The following is a 15,226-nucleotide window of genomic DNA, read 5'->3' as shown; positions in this document are numbered from 1 at the left end:
ATGAAATAGAAAATGTTTTACAAATGCTCTCGAAACGGTTTTAGCAGTAGCTTTGCGTAACGGAGTGAAAGTAATAAATTTTGAAGTGAGTTCAATAGCGACAAAGATGTAGCAAAAACCTCTGTTAGTTCTCGGAATTGGACCAAAAATATCTACTGCGGCCATATGTCTTAATTTAACAGGTATAATGGGATATAATGGAGGAATATATGAAGTGGTGTCTGACTTAGCTTTCTGGCAAATTTTACATGACGCTAAAACTCGTCGTATACGTTTCTCCATGTTGGCAAAATAACAGTTCTGTCTCAGTATAAGAAAACATTTTCTTGCTCCGTAATGTGCGTAACTTAAATGAGTATACCATATTAATTAGTTAACAAGTTCGTCAGGAATGCATAATAACCAATTGTTGCTGTCAGGATGAGAGCGGCGAAATAGAATGTTATTGCGTACAGTGTAGTGGTTTCTAATCGTAACATTATTCTTATCTTGCCAAAGGTGTTTAATTTCTTTCCACACGTTGTCTTTATTTTGCTCTTTTGCTATGTCCTGTAATGACGACGAAATAAAATTTTCAAATGCAACTTGCTGAATGTACATGACGCTGAAATTTGCTTTGCAGAAGTTGGTTGCGATGTCATGCTGATTGTTGCTGAGATAACCAGAAAGTGCGTCTGCTATAACATTTTGTGTGCCTGGAATGTGAACTATTGTAAAATTAAATTCCTGTAAATATAGCTTCCATCTGCTTAATCTATCGTGAGTGAATTTAGCCGAAAGTAAAAATTGTATCGCTCTTTGATCTGTGTAAACGGTGGTATGTCTGCCATAAAGAAAGTGCCGAAATCTCGTAAAAGCCCATACAACACATAACGTTTCCAGTTCTGTAACGGAATAATTTCGTTCAGCAGGTGACAGAATGCGGCTTGCAAATGCGATGTTTTTAATTACTGTTGAGCCATCTTCTTCAATTTCCTGAAAAATGTGTACGCCTAAAGCGGTGTTGGAACTGTCGGTGGCAATGGAAAAATTTCTGGTAAGATCTGGGTGTGATAAAAGTGGTGCATTCAACAAGGCGTGTTTCAAATAACATTCTCGTGAACAAGACTCTGAGTGTCAAAATTATTGCTTGCGTTACTGGAATACGCAACCTGTACTGTATGTGGTCAAATTCCATCTGACGTGTTATTATTTTCTAGAGGATGTTGCGGCATTTCTACTACTTGAACTGTTCTATTATTTCTTCCAGACGTATTACGCTCTGGATGATACCTACTGTCGGGTTCATTCATGAGAATATGTTCTTGCGGATGATTTTGCTGTTGGTAAGACCGACTGTTATTATACGTACGCTGATAATTGTGCTCGTCGTTTTTACGTCTGTCGTGATAGTCATTCCTATACGGTGCATTGCGATAGGAATTGAAATACTGTGTTTTCTATACGTAGTTGTTCCTTTGCTGCCGTGCGTTCCTATTTGTTGGATCTGGGACTATACGTGCACGCGGCGAAACATTAAAGCTTGGTTGACCTTGTAGACTGCATTGTTGGTTAGGTATGCTAACCGGCTGGTTTTGTTGCTGTTGTTGTGAAAAACCTCTATTGTTACCAAAAATGTGTTTGCTATTGCTGATAATTTTGTACATACTGATGATTACGATTTTATCTGTTATTATAATTACGGCGATAGCTGTCATTACGGGCGTGTCTAAAGAAAACTGTCACTATCGGTATAACTTGTCACATCGGGTTTTCATTAGTCATGTTTCTTAATTTTAGGTAGAGCAAAAGTTAAAGAGCTATTTTGATAGATATAAAGGATAGTAGAAGAGAAGGCAGCAGTGCAGAAAACTAAAGATGAAACAGCACTACTACAGCTCGGGGACCTATGCACGCTACGGCACATATTCATTAAAGCGTAATGAATCCCCTGAGGTCTATTACGCGCTGCAAATACATTTTAGCTTTTGCGTTCCAGTCAATGGTGGTAAAATTTCAAAAGCAAGTTGTTGTATCCATACTAATTCCAGTTTCTGCATTATAGGCAATAGCGGTGAAAATACAATGGCAAATTGTCGTATCGAGTTCAAAGCTAGTTTCTGAAATACAGGTAATAGCGGTGAAAGTATAAAAATAAATTGTCGTATACAGCTCAAAGCGTGTACCTGTGTTCTGTCATTAGTAAATTCCTTAGATTTTCTTATAAATGTAAATTGCTTATAATCAATGTTCTCGTCACTGAATTTGAGAACACGTTCAGGTTTGTGTGAGAATCTGTTTGTCTGTGTCATTTCGGATTTCAAGTTGCGTAGCTTTTCAGATTTTAAGTCACGTGACTTTTCGGATTTTAAGTCGCGTAGTCTCTGTAAATTGCTCAAATTATACGCGCTGCGTGAGTCTGACAAATGTTCGCAACGTGACGGATTCTGTGACGTATTGGTGACTGAAATAGTTTTCAATTCTGTTACTTTAATACCTTCGTCAATTTGGTTGTTGTGTCGTTCACTTTTATTATCGACATCCATATTGAGAGTGTGTGAAACTTCTGGTAACTTTAAATTAAACTCGTCGCGTATCTGTGTTGCGATTTTAGGGCATTGTTCAGTGACTACATTAATTTCGTGGATCTGTGTTGCATTTGCTGAACATTGTTCAGTGACTGCATTAATTTCGTCTCTATGTGATTCTGTCGTCGTTGCATCTGAATTATCTAAGCCTTGTGCAACAGTTCCAACTTCTTCATTACTGTTATTAGCACAAGCCTTAGTATCCTCACGTAATTGTTCTTTCCTATCCTGACATTGCATGGTAACATCTGTAATCTGTTCACTAACTTGTTTGTTCTGTTCGTTATTGTTGTCTTGTTTTTCGTTCGTGAGTTCGAAACTTTCATCAATTGTTTCGCTAAGTTCAAAATGGTTGTCGAAAATTTCCTTTAGTTCTTCAGTGAGTTGTTTATTCCTTTGTAGCAACAATGCCATAATTTGATCCAGAATAACATTACCTACTCCATTCTCTATACTGTTTGATTGCGTACCTGCAATTGTCGCGTTTTGTGTGACCATTTGGTCATTCTGTAATTTACAAAAAGGATTGTCAGTCGAACGTACACTGTCAGTCACTATTTCGGAATTAAATGGATCCGTCGTACTTTCAGTACCCTGTCCATTTTCATTAGAAAAATTTGTCTGTTCGTCACTTGAATTTTCCAAACCGAGTGTGTTAAGCAGGGCAGCGCTTATTACAATATGGCGCCCCGCGTCATCAATTGTCGTCAAATTATCAGAGGAGACAATTGAGTTCTTTTGCTCATCAGTAGGATGATTGTCAGTAAACGGTGGATTGTCATCATTACACTGCGCGTCACAAGCACTATCGGTGAAGTTGCTTAAGTCAGTAATTTCATTCATTATACCTCGCGATACACTATTCATAGTCTTTCGCGGCATTTTTACTATAGTCACAATTATTCACACATGAAATAAGCACAATGCAAAAAGCAACAAACACAAATACAACAGAGCAACGAATTGCCGATGATCTGAGGAAAGAAAGTCATAAAATTAATAAAAGCGTTGCGCCAAATGCCAATTATATTAAGTAAATTAGAGCAGATATCTGGCTACGTTTCAGAAGATTCTCAACGAAATACGATCCTGGACCGGGTGTCGCCAAGTGTAACCTCCCCGCAAAATTTTGAAAGACAATATTTAAATGTTAATGAGAATAGAACCTAGTGTAACCTCCCAGCATATAAAATAATTTATTGACAATGACAATTAAATGAGAAATAGCAATCTGAGCCAAATGTAAGCTGCCCACAAAAATATAAGACAATTCAATGATAATGAAATCTCAGTGACAATGAAAACGCAAATAGACCGAAATGTCGATCTTAGGCCCTGTGCAACTTTGAATTTAAGTGAAACTTTTCTTTAAGGAAATGCATGGGAAACTTTCTTTCAGTTCAAATGATTGTTTTCTTAAAAATTGTTTTGAGAACAAAATTATTATTGGGGCGATTCTTGAACAAATTAATTACAGTTAAGATACTTTACATTCTCAGATGTGCGCAATGCTGCTTCATTACCTTATTTAAAAATTATACCTCGTCCTGAATCTTGACCAGAGGGCCATGTCGACGCCCGCCGACTCCTCACACAACTCCGACTGTCTCTCGCGCGCTACTAGCACTGACTGAGTGCAACTAGCAACTGCAACTACCGACTCCCTACATGCAACTGAACTCTCGCGCGGTCAAGCGCAGAGTAGCAACGATAAATAACTCTCTGGTCAGAGATTCTGTCATGCCTCGCCATCGCTGCTACCGAGTACATACGCGTTTCAATTGAAACGAGGACTTGAGGTGCCTAAAACGTTTATCGGTAATACCAAATGTCAGTTCAAAACACCTTCAGCCGTTTATATTTTCAGTTTTATTGTATTTTTGCTACCACTTCAGCGTTGCACTAGGCCATCTTGAAGCCCTCTGACCGGCCCTTAGCAAGATCCCTCCTCTTTTCTAATCGAAGTAGAGGCAGCATAGAGTCACTGGTATTCGTAGGCTTCTTTTTAACAACGCGGTCCCGTCTGTCAGCACTTGTAGACCGTCACTTGCAGACTTCGGTCTACAAGCGATGACCGAGGGTATCACGTTGTTATAAAGAGGTCTACGGATACCAGTGACTCTATGCTGCCTCTACTTCTGTAAGTAGGCTGTTTAGGTTTTTATGTTGGTAACACCATGTAGCGCTCTGTATCAAGATGTGGGGAGAGAGATGGCAATGGCAGAATTTTGAAAGCTGACGATCTGGACGTGATATATATATATATATATATATATATATATATATATATATATATATATATATATATATATATATGATGACTTTTGAACATTATTAAGGTAAATACATTGTTTGTTCTCTATCAAAATCTTTCATTTGCTAACTACGCCTATCAGTAGTTAGTGCCTTCAATAGTTAGAATCTTTTATTTAGCTGGCAGTAGTGGCGCTCGCTGTATTGCATTAGTTCGATAACGAAGATTCTTGTGAGGTAAGTGATTCATGAAAGGTATAGGTTACTGATAGTCAGGGCCATTCTTTTGTACGGATTTTTGAAAGTGAGATTGCGTTGCGCTAAAAATTTGTGTGTCAATTTAGTGTTGATTAGAATAAGTAAGGAGAGTAATGTCTGAGTACGTTCAGTATTGCTCAGATGTTTGAAAATCAAATAACGTAGAGGTTTATCAGCACAGTAATTCATTAATATTTAAAAGGGGATGTTTCACTTCTATTAGAAAAGAAGAGGGATCCTGCTAAAGGTCGGTCAGAGTTTAACATTTTAAATGTTCGGATAATAAGTTGCCGTCTCTTTACTCTAAGCATAGATTATCAATGCAGCTAGCAGCTATCTCTGTGTAATGTCTTGTCTGTATAGACGTGTATCTGTTGTCTTTAAGATCCCTTCACCTTCACACATAAGTCTATACAGTAAAGTAAGGCCCTCCCAGTTCTTGGCTGATCCGTGATAACACAGGTGAAAAATTAGACTAATGGAGGATTATTAGTATTATCTCTATTTTTTATTCGCTCTCTCTCTTTCTCTCCTTTATCTATGTATAGTTTTTAATATAAGATTTCATTACGTGATATAGTGGTAAAAAATTCAGCCACATAGAATCTTTGGTGGAGTCCTTCGTCTTGGTAATCAGCGGCTGGCTTGCTGTAAGAGATCTTTACATTTATTATTATTGTTAAACACTGCAGTCAGTCGGTAGAATCAATCGTGTGGACAATTTGTTCCTTTTACGAAAGACTGCGACTTCAAGATGTGTACGAAACCTTTTAGGACGATTTAACACAGACTCAGTGATTGCAGGCTCTCTTCGACACAGCTGAAACTTCCCCACTAATTACAGGGCCAACGTGATCAACAAATGATTGAGAAAAAAAGTCATTCGTTCATTCACTCCAGAACAAAAATGTCACAAACCTTATTTATGGAGGAAATCGTGTATTAAATCCATCTCCATTACCTGTCCAGATCTCCGGTGATTCAATGCCTTAATTATTTTCCTTTTACAATCTCTTTCTCTTCAAAACAAACCGCTAGCGCCACAAATGTTAATTGCCTCGCTTTTGCGAGAAAAAAAGCAGAATATATATCTCTCAGAAACACGTTGATCCCTCAACAGATACTCCAGAAGTTGTCCTAGTTACCACTCTAACAACCATGGAGAGTGCATATATGCATCTCTGTTATTTCAAAGAATAAATGCATTAGAAAATACTTTGTTGTCGACGAGCTGACGCTGCATATATTACGAGAAAATCAGATCAGATAACTTTTCCAAAGTGAATGAATGTGGATGGTTTGATTTAAAATGATTAATTGGTGCGTGGAAGAGGTTATTTGCTGTGTGGACATTACAATGCCCCTCGCAGCGAGCGAAGTTTGTGAGTCTAATTTTGATTTACCGAACACATTTCGCGAGCTATCTATTAGTGTGGGTAACCCGGAAGTGATGAGTGTCAGTCCTCCGACTGAAAAAAAAATTATGTGTAAGACAGACGAAGAAAATAAACATTGAAAACAGAAGAAATGAAGAGACAGGTGCCGCGGCTGTATTGCTTTTACGTTCATCAAGGTGTTATGTCTGCTGTGTACAACCAAGGAAGATGATCTTTCATGAAACTATCATCAGGGTCTACCCATTCGGGAACTTCCTTAAGCAGGGAAACCTTGGAAAACCTCTTAAGCCTAGACCCCCAGCCTACGGTACATAGAAGATAGGAAAGCCTACAGAAGAGAAAAAATAATTTTGAAATTGATCTCTAAAGGAAAGAGTGGGATAGATTTATATAACGATTTGGAGAAGAGTGATTTGCGCCTCTAGCTAAAAAAAAAATTACAATCAATAACTCTTCTATTTTTTTTTTTTTTTTTTTTTGACAATATCTTGCGGTGCTGAAAATCCCCCGGATCTTGCAATCTTGCATGTCCCCGACATCCAAATTTGTAGTCGGTCTTCTACGCTGCACACAATGGGAAGAGTAGAAGGGACAGGGATACCAGATTTTACATGCAACATTCATTTCAAAAGAATTAGCAATGACCGAAAGGGAAACTCTTCCTGTAAAAGAACTGGATAGGTTGCACTGTCCAAGATTCTCCTTTTTGAAAACAAAATCCCTATGGCTTCATGCATCCTTTTTCTTACGATGTAATGCAAGGAATTTAGCCATTGACTTAAGGTTTTCATTTATCCATTGACTAATGCTGTTGCCGAAAACATCATAATATTTACTCTAGTTTGAATTTTCTTTTGGACTTCGCATATCACTGAATCACCACTTGTGCTTATAAGTCCAAAAATTCTGACACATGTTCTGTCAATGATTTACTCTTCGTAATTTAAAGGATTCATGCAACTTGCAGTAGATTTTGGATTCAAATCATCGAATAATGGAAAGTGTGGTGCATTTTATACTAAGACATAATCCATCATTTCCTTGAAAAGTCATATCATTTATCTATACTCATAAAAATTTTATCCTAAATACATATATTTCTCCGCTTGATTGCTGTAATCTAAGTTATTAGTGGCGAGGAATGTGGATTCACTTCTTTCATTTATTCTCTGATTCATCCGTCATTCATACATGCACATATATGGAAATGGATTTTCAAACCAAAGTCCAAAGTGAACAAGACCCATTAAATAACTACTAATTCTATGAATATTAACTTCTTTTGACGTTCAACAATATATCAAGAACTCTTAACCTCTAATTATGACACTTTTTTGAAGTTGAACATCAACCCTCGCGTTTGATGCGAGTCTCTTACAAAGCATATCTGTGTCGTCTATATCGATTCTAACTCTCGCGCCGACGTCAATTGCTTTGCGCAGGAAATTATCTTCGCGGCGTTAACCGCCACTCATGATTCACCGCCTAAACGCATCACTTCACTTCACACTCTTACACATCTCAGCGTGCACTTGAAATTATATATGAACATTCACTGGGAACCTATTTTGATTATGCAGCGTCATTTTCGGGAAATATTTCTTTCTTCTTGAAGGTAATTCAGATCCTTTATAATTCTTGATGGCATTAGCAATGCTAAAGTTTTATGTTTGCCCAAACACAGACGAAGCCTATCTCCACTATCTCCTTTACAGCACTCGATAGTTATAGTTATTCACTATTTCTACAATCTGTGTCCCTGAATAATTATTTCAGTTTAAAGTTTTCTAACACTAAACACACACAGTTTACTGTTATGTTTTTACGAGCGTTAATCTCTGTCACTCGCAACACCATTCATCCCTATCTTCTAATCTTCATTAAATTTTTTCAAGTCGTTATGGGAAAATAACCCTTTAATTTTGTTAGATCCCGGGTATGCTAACAGATAAGCCCCAGGGTTCGGAATTTGTAGAATGCTGCATGGGCCATTATATAATAACTCCCATTTCTTTATACTCTTCTTTATTAAGGATGATCTGGTATATCTTTTGACTAGTACCTTCTCTCCGACGTGGTACGCCTGTACCCTCTTGATTAATTTGTCATATTGTTGTTTTCTCTGATCAGCCTTTTGCGTCATATTTATGATGGCTTGTCTTATTTTTTCTTCCCAAGGCATCTCCTGAATTTTGGGCATATGTTCAGTCCAGAAGTCGAACATCAATTCATGAGGTGTATATCCAGTGGAGGAGTGGGGCATGTTGTTGTATATCTGCTCAAATTCTTCCACATAATTTGCCCACGCAGTCTGCTTATTATGGCAATAGGTCCTCATAAAGCGATTGAACTCTCTAAAAATTTTCTCAACCAAATTGCCGTGTGGGTGGTAAAGTGATGTTAGTATGTGTTTCACACCGACTTGAGACAAAGCCTGTTTCCATCGTAGTCCCGTGAAAATCTAAGCGTTGTCTGTTATTATCGCCTTAGGTATACCAACATGTGGAAGATAGTCCCTTGTCAATCTTATTACAATTAGTTTGGCTGTAGCCGCCTTTATCGGGTATAGCTTTACGTATTTCGTACACACATCAAGAAATGCCAACACATATCTAACACCTCCTCTTGACGTAGGTAACGGTCCACACAGATCGCACGGAATTAATTCTTTTGGTTCTCGGACTAATATAGAGCATAATGGGTGCTCACTCCCTTTTGAATCCGGCTTTGCTTTTTGACAGATTATGCATTTATTCAAGACCTCATGCACTCTGCGCTTTATGTTGGGAAAATAACAGTACACACTTATCTTGTCTGCACATTTTGTCGCACCGAAATGTCCCCAGGTTAAATGGGTGAACCATACGAGTTTCTCTATTTGCGCCTCAGGTTTACATACAGACCAACGGACTTTGTTTGGCCTTCCACAGCGGAAAAATAATACGCCATTTACCAGCCTGTAATAATTTGCCATCAGATCCGAAGGTTGCTGTTGTAACCTTTGAACGACACTTCCCCATTGAGCATCTCTTTTCTGTAACTGTGCCATATGCGCACACAAATTGACGTAGTACGTCTTATATGGATTTTCCTGCAGCAGCAATACAGGGAATTCTGAGTTATTTACTTCAATCTCTTTAGTCAAACCCTGTGGTGACATTGATAGAGCGTCAGCAATAATGTTTTGCTGTCCTGATACCTGCACGATCTTAAATTGGTATTGTTGCAGAGCGAGAGTCCATCTAGCCAGTCTGGGGTGTAACAGTTTACACATTTGTAAAAACGTTAATGATTGATGATCGCAATATACGACAGTCTTTGACCCATATAGATAATAATGAAATTTTTTAAATCACCAGATGACCGCAAGAGCCTCTAATCTGTCGTCGTGTAAGATCGTTCACAGTTGGACAAAACACGACTAGCAAACGCAATAGGACAGAAGGTGAGTTGTCCATTTATCTTGCGTACTTGGAAAAGGCACGCTCCAATACCCACATTCGAAGAATCTGTTGACAAGTAAAATTCTTCTTGCATGTCCGGATGGTACAAAAGCGGTGCATTTACTAATTGCTTCTTTATCTCTTCGAATGCTTCTTGACACTCTAATGTCCAGAGCCAGGGCATATCCTTCTTCAACAGACTATTCAGAGCTGCTGCGTTCATCGCCTGATTTGTTATGAATCTTCTAAAAAATGAGGCAAGGCCCATAAACCCTTTTAATTGCCTCCTATTCCTGGGTATTGGAAACTTACTAATTGCAATTAGCTTCTCCTTGGTTGGTAAAATTCCCTTTGCGTCAATTATATGCCCCAGGAACGTGATTCTGTTTACTGCAAAATGGGATTTCTGTAGGTTACCAGTTATTCCCGTGGTTTTGAACACGTCCAACACTCGGTTCAGTAAGGTTATATGCGCCTCCCAAGTTTTCGATGCAATAAGCAAATCATCCACAAACACTGTTATACTGCTTCTGAGTTCTGGGCCTAGTGCATAATCTACACTCCTGGAAATTGAAATAAGAACACCGTGAATTAATTGTCCCAGGAAGGGGAAACTTTATTGACACATTCCTGGGGTCAGATACATCACATGATCACACTGACAGAACCACAGGCACATAGACACAGGCAACAGAGCATGCACAATGTCGGCACTAGTACAGTGTATATCCACCTTTCGCAGCAATGCAGGCTGCTATTCTCCCATGGACACGATCGTAGAGATGCTGGATGTAGTCCTGTGGAACGGCTTGCCATGCCATTTCCACCTGGCGCCTCAGTTGGACCAGCGTTCGTGCTGGACGTGCAGACCGCGTGAGACGACGCTTCATCCAGTCCCAAACATGCTCAATGGGGGACAGATCCGGAGATCTTGCTGGCCAGGGTAGTTGACTTACACCTTCTAGAGCACGTTGGGTGGCACGGGATACATGAGGACGTGCATTGTCCTGTTGGAACAGCAAGTTCCCTTGCCGGTCTAGGAATGGTAGAACGATGGGTTCAATGACGGTTTGGATGTACCGTGCACTATTCAGTGTCCCCTCGACGATCACCAGTGGTGTACGGCCAGTGTAGGAGATCGCTCCCCACACCATGATGCCGGGTGTTGGCCCTGTGTGCCTCGGTCGTATGCAGTCCTGATTGTGGCGCTCACCTGCACGGCGCCAAACACGCATACGACCATCATTGGCACCAAGGCAGAAGTGACTCTCATCGCTGAAGACGACACGTCTCCATTCGTCCCTCCATTCACGCCTGTCGCGACACCACTGGAGGCGGGCTGCACGATGTTGGGGCGTGAGCGGAAGACGGCCTAACGGTGTGCGGGACCGTACCCCAGCTTCATGGAGACGGTTGCGAATGGTCCTCGCCGATACCCCAGGAGCAACAGTGTCCCTAATTTGCTGGGAAGTGGCGGTGCGGTCCCCTACGGCACTGCGTAGGATCCTACGGTCTTGGCGTGCATCCGTGCGTCGCTGCGGTCCGGTCCCAGGTCGACGGGCACGTGCACCTTCCGCCGAACACTGGCGACAACATCGATGTACTGTGGAGACCTCACGCCCCACGTGTTGAGCAATTCGGCGGTACGTCCACCCGGCCTCCCGCATGCCCACTATACGCCCTCGCTCAAAGTCCGTCAACTGCACATACGGTGCACGTCCACGCTGTCGCGGCATGCTACCAGTGTTAAAGACTGCGATGGAGCTCCGTATGCCACGGCAAACTGGCTGACACTGACGGCGGCGGTGCACAAATGGTGCGCAGCTAGCGCCATTCGACGGCCAACACCGCGGTTCCTGGTGTGTCCGCTGTGCCGTGCGTGTGATCATTGCTTGTACAGCCCTCTCGCAGTGTCCGGAGCAAGTATGGTGGGTCTGACACACCGGTGTCAATGTGTTCTTTTTTCCATTTCCAGGAGTGTAGAGCTGCTATAAAGATTTCAACAGTAATGTTGAGTCCGAGAGGAACTACGGTGAATTGGTATCTTCTTCCGGAATAAATGAAAGCCGTATACTTCCTTCATGACTCATCCAACTTGACTTGCCAATAAGAGCTCCGCAAATCAATGCTCATCAAATATTTGACATCCTGGAACCGTTGTATAAGTTCGTCTATGTTTTCCGGATGTGTTCTCACTGGAATTATGATTTTATTTATTTCTCTGGCGTAGAGCACCAGTCTAACAGTCCCATTTGCTTTTGGCATGACTAACAATGGGCAGCAGTATGGGCTTGTAGAGGGTTCGATCAAATCCCATTTCAACATGCGATCTATTTCCTTTTGAACTTGAGCCTTTAACCTCCAGGGAACAGGATAGAAAGTTCTACAATACGTTTCATGCGGCTTAATGTAGAGATGGCATATGTATCCCTTAATAACTCCTGGCCTTTCATCAAAAACGTTTTCATACGTTAGTAATAATGCATTGAGCTTCTTCTTATGATCTTCGATAATGCAGTCGGATTCATTTAACTTTTCAAACACTAATTGACCGAAGTCTTCTTTGACTTGGAATTCATTAACTACATGCTGTTTAGAATTTTGGGACGTCCTGATTACTTGCACACTGATCCCACAATTGTATTTTCTCGTAAGGCTTTTTTTTCAACAACTCCAACTCAATTTCTTGTTTATTAACATTCAACCAAATTTTTCCTGTTTTGAAATCTATTCTGCATCCGTATTGACGTAGACTGTCGACTCCGATAATGCAAGCTACCACCAAATTTTTTACAAGGGATGTGCTTAATATTGCTACATTTCCGAATTCCACACCAAGTAGTGACTGCACCTTTACATTAGCCGATCGAGCCCCAACGGCGCCTATTATTCTGCAATTTTGAACTGGAAAAACTGGTACTCGTCTTATATTTCTGATCCTGTTGAATAGTGCCTCCGAAATAACATTTGTGGTTGCAGCTGTGTCTAAAACCGCCACTATAGGTACGGTCTCCATAATGACTTGCACTTCGGCTACTGCCACCTGTTCCTTATCCTCATCTTGTGGTTCTAAGTCCTCAGTCAGTTCATCTGCCGGTAATCGTCCATCATTATACGTTAGCATGAGTACACATATCCTGTTGGCCCTCAACCAATTGTTGACCGCTCATCCGGGGCACGAGTGGGTCCTTACGAGTTTGTTGGATTTTGATTTGTCTGCTGGTTGACATCATCCATCACTTCGGTAATTACCGGTTGATTCGGAGATGTCCGTCCCCACTGATGTTGGCTATTTTAATTCATTCCTCCCGGTTGATTCCAATTTCTATTATTGTTATTATTCCAGGCTTGGGGTCTAAAATTTCTTTCGTTCCCCCACACAGGGTTGTATCTTTTCCCGTTCCTGTTGTTCCTTGAATAGCCCCTCGCAAGACCATTGTCGGGATTACTATTGAAATTTTGAAGGGGTTCCTCCATTATTTAACGATCTCTGTTCATTCCTTCTAAGTGTCGATTGATCGCCATTGGTATAACACATACTTCCACCTTGCCTACCGTTTGGCGGAGGTTCTATCGCCCTATATTGGTATCTGTTATTACGGGCTTTCTGGTTGTTCTCTTAGATAATATCTATATGGTCTAACGTCGTGAGGAACGACTCCAAGTCTTTGTCGTTGCCGTAAATCAATTGATTCCGGATGCTAGTTTGTAGTCTTGCCTTAAGTGTGTTTATTATGTCTGGCGAGGGCATAGGTCTGTTCCAGTATCTCGTTTTATTTATATATTTTTCGAAATACTTTCTAAGGCTTCCTTTCGAAAAGGAGAAAGGTTCTGGGTAGAGCACCTCCTGCCTTAGGCGTTCCTGTACCCCTTCTGACCAGAACTTTGCTAAAAACGCCTTCTCAAAATCGTCATATGTCGGGCAAACAGAAGTCATGTCCGAGGCCCAGATCTCCCCCGAACCTTGTATATATCCTGCAACAAAACTGATCTTCTGCCACTCCGACCATTTTATGGGTAGCACTCCTCTGAAACTTCGAATAAAAACAATTGGATGGACCCCCCCTTTTGTCAGGGTTAAAAATCTGGAATTGCCGATGCTTTATCATTTTTTCTTCGGCATGGCAAAGGCTTTCGTAATCTCCGGTAGATAAGAATTCACGCGAACAACCAGCTTGTGGTAATTTAATGTTTGAATTACTTGCACAAGTCGGTATTGTGTGCGAATGGGCAGTAACTGGCTCTATAGTCGTTGCCAACTTCTGCTGCTGCCCTGTATTCATTTGTTCTGAGCTTTGCTGTGAAGCGCGCATCGACTCTTCTATCGTTTGTTTCCAATGCTCAAAATCAGCACCTAACTGCTGTCGCACCTCCTCCTTTCGCAAACAAATCGTCTTCCTGTTTGCCAGATAAATTCTGGAATGCTGCCTTAACATTTTGCTCAATGTTTTCACACATTAGCCTTTTGTTTTCTAATGTGATTTCGGATAATTTACCCGTTAATACGTTAATTTGGTGGTCTATAACGTCTTGACGCTCTGTCAGATGTTCAACGCTTTCCTTTAGGTTAGTCGGTGTACGTGCCAATTCAGGAAGTTGCACAATTCCACATGCCATGGCGTCTTGCTTTTGCACTGATTGCGGAACCATTTCCACTTGTTCCCGTACGGTATATATCTTAATAGCCACATACTCCTTCATTTCGACACGTACGCGCTGAGTAGATTCCTCACATTGTGCTTTCACCAATTCTATTTGTGCAGTTAATTTTCGTTCCGTCTCTTCGGCCTGATCTTTGAGTTCCTTGGTCTTCGCCTCTATCCGCTGCTCTAATTCGGAAAAACTGTCTTGTAACTGCTGCTTAATCTCAGTCTGGACTAATTTCATCTCTTCTTGAGTTTGAGTGACTGTCACTAACTATGCTTTAATATCGGTTTTCAGATTTTCCTGCCCTTCAGTAACTGAAGCTAAATTCGTATTCAAATCATTTTGCCCTCCAGTAACTGAGGCAAGTTTCGTATTCAAATCATTTTGCCCTTCAGTAACTGAGGCAAGTTTCACATTAATGTCTGTTTTCAAAGTATTCATGCTCTCGGTTATCATCTGCATCTGTCTCATTATAATTACCAATGGATCTAATCCCTGCTGCGTACTCGCTTTTACACCCGCAGCCGTGTCTACAGGGCGTTCTGTTGCGCTATCTGTAGCCATCGGTCCTACAACACTTCTTACTACTTCGTTATTATCAGTGCTAACAGCTGAAGGCTGATGCGCGCTGCTTTGCTCTGCTTGACTCATCCTAAACATT

The sequence above is a fragment of the Schistocerca nitens genome, chromosome 1 (assembly GCF_023898315.1).
Source record: "Schistocerca nitens isolate TAMUIC-IGC-003100 chromosome 1, iqSchNite1.1, whole genome shotgun sequence".
Lineage (NCBI taxonomy): Eukaryota > Metazoa > Arthropoda > Insecta > Orthoptera > Acrididae > Schistocerca > Schistocerca nitens.
This window is presented reverse-complemented; position numbering follows the sequence as displayed.